Below are 5,829 nucleotides of genomic sequence, written 5' to 3'. Positions count from 1 at the left end.
GATTGCTTTAGTTTATTATAGATGCAGTTAGCTGTCTGTTAAACACTCATGCTTGGTGAGTGTTAAAGAAAACATGTTAAAGTAAACATTTGCCTATATAGAGTTTATATTAAAACCCAGCCAATTTAGCTTGACTCTTACTTTATGAATCTCAAGAAGCAAACCTGTGAACTAAATTGTTAGGGCGGGAACAGGAGTGGGTAGATATGAGTCTGTAGACTCAGTGTAGAGAGTAAGGTTGGAGGGCAGAAAGAGGAGATTCTTAGTTTATGTGAATTTTGGCTCTGGATAGGAATTATCAGTCTGGGTTAATATTTATCTGCAGTAGTTCAATGCTTTCCATGCAGTCCTCAGTTCTATGCTTAACCAAATTAGGGACATATGGTTTCAGTGAAACTAATATAAAGTGAGGTCATAGCTGGTTGAAACCAATCTTACCTACCATTCGCTGACTACATGAATGCATATAGGGAATGGGCAAGGACTGACTTGCAAATGGAGGAAACAAGACAGGACACAGATGCAAATGAATGTTGATTTATATGAGAGGCAAATGTAATTCCAGAAAGTTATTAAAAGTGTATCGCTTGTTAGAATGAGGATGTGTTTATTTCATGCTACCTGGTATTGGTGAGCACTTCTGGGGGAGGGGACACATTTTCTGAAAGACACAGAAATTGGAGATAACATCATAAATAATACAAATGATAAACAGTTTAGAAAACATGACCTCCAAAGCAAGTATGAAAGAATGTAGCTTGTTTAGTCTGGAAAAGAGAAGAATGAAGAACAGATATGATAACAGGATTCAAATGCATAAAAGGCTATTACAAAGAAGACGGTGATTAAGTGTTTTCATCTCTGCAGAAGATTGATCACAGATTAGTTAATTTGTAGCAAGGACAATTTATATTAAATTTTAGGAAAAACTTTTGCATCAAAATTCCAGTTCAACATCCAATCAGGCAACTTGAGGAAGCAGCAAAATTTTCAAATTTTCTAAAAACAGTTAAAACTGTTGGATGAACTTCTGTCAGGGATAGTCTAGATAATGGATTATACTGTAGAAAAAAAGGATTGCAAAAGAAAATTTCTGATCAGTTTTATATCTCCAGTTGACTAATAAAAGTAGTAAGTACTAGGCAAATAGAAAATTAACTGTAAATTATAAGAGATTCAGTAATTCATTGCTTGGTTGTTTTATTGGATAAACTGCAAAATTTTGTGATTCATTATTAATGATTCATAAACAACAAAACCAGCATGGATTTTCTTATTTATGTTCCTACAGCAAGCCACTGTCTTAATGATTAGACAAATAATTTTAAGCCAACTTGCAGATTCAATTGAAATGGAGATGTGAATTTATGTTCAGCAAATTAGGTATATTGATAAATCTGGTTTTCTTAATCCCTTGGATTCTACACAGAGTACATTCAATATTATTGAATTAAATCATAGTGATATGGAGAAATAGTGTGAAATGGGGACAATGGACATCGATCGTGATTGTATATGTCTGCTCAGGAATGTGGGTATGGTGACTAGTCATGGGTGTGGTGTCTGGTCACATAGGCACACAGCTTTGAGGAGACACCTACCCTTCTTCCTCTAACAAAGGGGCTATTTATAAAAAGGATGAGAAAAGGATGAGAGACATTCCAATGTTATCTAGAGGGAGGGAGTGCTAAGTCTCCTTGCTGGAGAAGATCAGATGGTCACAAGGACATGAATCACCTACAAACCTGCAAGACCACCACATTCCAGGCAAAGGACTGATAAGCTAATTAACATACGAAGCGAGAGTAAGGGGGTTTAGGCAACGAATATGTATAGGTGTTAATTGAATATTCATTTGTTTTATTGTATAAATGTGAGATGTTTCGTCACTTCGGGCATGCACGCTTGTGGAGGAGCAATCCCCCGTGCATCTGCGTGCAATAAACATACCTACTTTATAACTTTCGAGTTATGAGTTTAATTTTGTATGTCAATAGTCCTTATATGAAGCATACAAGATTGTAATTATCATCAGAAAGGCATGTGGGATAACTTAGGGGTATATAAGCCAGCCAGCATTATATAATTCCTGCTACAGGATTTGTGAACCAGAGAATGAAAGTACAGTAATAGCTAAAAGGCCTCAAAGGAAATTTAGACCTTATAAAGTCAGATTTTCTTTAATAAGGCAACAAGCTTGATAGATAAAAGGACTGTATAGATATAGTATATTTTATAAACTTTCCATTTAGCATCATGTAATATTGCAGTTAGAAAAATCAACATTATGAGATGGCAGTAAAACACATGTTAAATGATATGCCAATTGGCAAAAAGTAGCAATTGGAGAAACTTAATAGAGGGTTTAGACAGGAGTTCCAGAAGTGAGCATATTAGGCCTGATGCTATTCAGGATTTTAACCAATGACCTGGAAATAAACATACACTTCCTATATATCTGTACAAAGTTCATAAAAAAGCTTCTGTGGCAAAAGATGGACTAGTCTCAGCCTCAGACTTATAAGTAGGGGTGATAAAACTAGAAAGCTTTCTTTTCCTTCTTCATAGTAGGATACTGTAGACACAATAGATGCTGCTGCACAAAAAAGGGCCTTAAATATTATCAGAGGATGAGTGATGTGCCTTATACTCAGCAACTGAAAGAATTCTGTTTATTCAGAAATGCTGAGTGTGATGATTCTGGTCCTTCACAGAGAGTAAAACACTGGCTATCACTGCCTTTTAGCTCCAGTGGAAGAAAGGTAGAATTGAAACAGAGATTTGCATTAAAGCCAGAGAAACACAAATTTTAAATAAAGTATGTAACCGGGAAAAAACTTGATTCATTCTATCTTCAGGTACTCCTGTCAAGACAGGATAATTTTTAAAGGGAGATTCTTTAGTGAAATACAAATTAGGCTGTAGTCAGTTACAAACTGATTGAGGTAAATATAGCTACGACTAAGAAATTTGTGAAGATGAAGTGATATTCCCTTCTAGTTTCATGTTCTTTGGGTACACAAAAGATGAGTAAGATAATTGTCTTGCTTGCAATAGAAATTACTGAGAAATTATATATATGAATGTGTGTGAACAGTGTCAAGTGTTTGCAGTGAATGATTAGATCGTTTTTTGTACCAATGGAGTTCTCTTGGTCACTGCAGACAGTATGTTAAAGTACAGATAAATGCACCAACCCAGGTCTGCCAGCTTCCTGCATTTTCTACTTCAGCCTTTATCCTTTTGTGTCTTGACCTCATTTTTTTCCTAATCTTTTCTCTCCTCTTGCTTATTGGTATTGGTAGGAAGCAATAGTTAGAGCAGAGGGGACTCCTTACCTGAATATGACACATAAAACATTGACTACATCAACTCTATTTGCCTTTTTTCCACTGTGTAAACTACTTCCACTCTTGCTTTATGTTGCTATTCTTCCAAAGAGTGAAGTCTGATGTTGCATTAGCTGAGAACAGCTGCCAAAGTGAAAAACTTCTTCCCTAATGAATTTTCTAAAGCACATTCAATGACAGAGATCTGGTTTACCATGCATGCTCAACTGTCTTGATGTTCCCTATAGAATCACCTGGTTTGGCAAAGGCTCCATATCGTGTGCTTGGGGAGACGCAGACTGCTGCCCAGTCCCACAGTCAATGCTGTGGCTCCATACAGTACTAACTCTATGCATTTGCAGGGAAGAATAAGAGAGTATCTTGTTCAGTTCTTCCTAAGTGGCAAGAAATCTGTTGTGGCTTTCATGCTGTCATGGTTTAACCATAGCTGGTAATTAAGTACCACATGGCTCCCCCCTCACCCAGAGGGATGGGGAGGAGAGTTGGAACGGAATGTAAAACTTGAGGGTTGAGATAAGAACAAGTTAATGATTGAAATAAAATAAAAAAGGCAATAATAAAAGTTATGACAATAACAGTTATAATGAAACGGTGTGTGGGTAAGGATAAAATCCAAAAGGGAAGGGAGAAAGGAAAAACAAGCTATGCACAGTACAACTGCTCACCACCTGCTGACTGATGCCCAGCCAGTGCCCAAGCAATAATCAGCAGGCCTTGGCTAACCCCCCAGGTTTATATACTCAGCATGACATCCCATGGTATGGAATACCACCTATTTGGCTGGTTTGGGTCAGCTGACCTGGCTGTGTCTCCTCCCAATTTCCTGTGCCCCTCCAGCCCTCTCACTGGCAAGGCCTGAGAAACTGACAAGTCCTTGACTTAGTATAAGCATTACCTAGTAGCAACTAAAACCATCAGTGTCCTATCAATATTGTTCTCACACCAAATCCAAAACACAGCACTGCACCAGCTACTAAGATGAAAGTTAACTATCCCAGCTGAAACCAGGACACATGCTCAATAAAAAAAGGACAGGAAACAGCACAAGATTTCTATGTATTGCAATAGTACTGCTAGCTGTCCTCTGTTTAGTTAAGGCCATGCTTGTTACATGGTGCTGCTTTAAATGTGATCTGATTCAAGTTAAGAAAATTATCCATATTTACATAAAACACAATGTTATCAGTAAAGCGTTTACAACACAAACTGAAAGAAAAATCACATTTAATTTAATAATTAGAACCAAATAGCAGCTTGCTTCTAGGACTGGATTTGAAGAAAACTTGAATTCTCTCTCAGGCACTGTCCAAAACTTAAATTGAACCTTTTCTGTGAGGTTCTGCAAAATTAATTTAAATCATTCTTCCCAATACTAATTTCTACTTATGTGCTTCCTGGTTTGGTCACATTTAAGTTCTGTTGTTTATTGTGATGTGATGCCTATACTTGCCTAGGAGTTTCTTGCTGTTATCCCCTATGCAGAAACTTTGTATCACCTTGCTGGATTTAAAGCATACCTTCAAAGTAAAGATTAAGGCTCTAATTTTTCTCTACAATACTGATATGATTCCTTTTATTCTCATATTATATAGCTCTGAACTAGCTATTTGTTTAAAGAAGAAATAACTAGAGATTTACATTTTCAGTAAAATTTTCATGTGTGGCTCTAGATCTATCCACCCTCTCATTCCTGCAGCTCTTAGTCAACAGTTGATCATGACACTTGTGAATAACAGTGAGCATTTATTATGGTCATTACAGTGTATTGGTAAGGTTTGTTTTATGCTTCTCTGAAATATGTAGTATTTTCTTTCAAAACACAACTGTATTTGCATGATTACTGTGGTTTTTCTCAGTAACTTTGTTTTCTATATTAAAATAAGAAAGTCCTGTTTAGAGACTGTATTTCAAACAGGTAAATATAAATTTATTTCTAATTCCTTCCTGATTTTAAGTGAGAAAGATGTGCCTTGTTTTGAGATCACATACTTTGTCCTATTGCTCTTTAGCTCAGATGCCAGCTGTGCTGAGTCCCCTCATTATTAGTATTAAGGACACAGCTGCTAAAATCATTCTTCTACTTCAGGGCTTGTCATCCTTTCATTCTTTTTCTATCTTTAACCACCCTTAAAGAAGAGGACTTTGAGGCTTTTTGTGATATGCCTTATATGATTTAGTGGTCTCATGATACTATTTGTGATTGTTGTCTCTGTCTTCAGTATGCCTGCAGGGTGTTTTTCATGTTCCTTCCTTTGGACTAAGGAAAAAAAATTCTACATGTGAAAATCTGTTATATTTTTAACTTGATTTTCTTATAAATCACTCCTTGAAGTCCACCAGTAAGGACCACAGCCCCATCCTCCCTGAAATGGATTAGAGGTATGCATAATGATACTTTCATGATAAAACTTTCATCTATTTATTGTTCTCTGTAATATTCCACCGTTTCAGATGAGAGGTGTAATCATGTGGGTATAGT

The sequence above is a fragment of the Falco peregrinus genome, chromosome W (genome assembly GCF_023634155.1).
Source record: "Falco peregrinus isolate bFalPer1 chromosome W, bFalPer1.pri, whole genome shotgun sequence".
Lineage (NCBI taxonomy): Eukaryota > Metazoa > Chordata > Aves > Falconiformes > Falconidae > Falco > Falco peregrinus.
Note: the sequence above shows the minus strand (reverse complement) of the source record.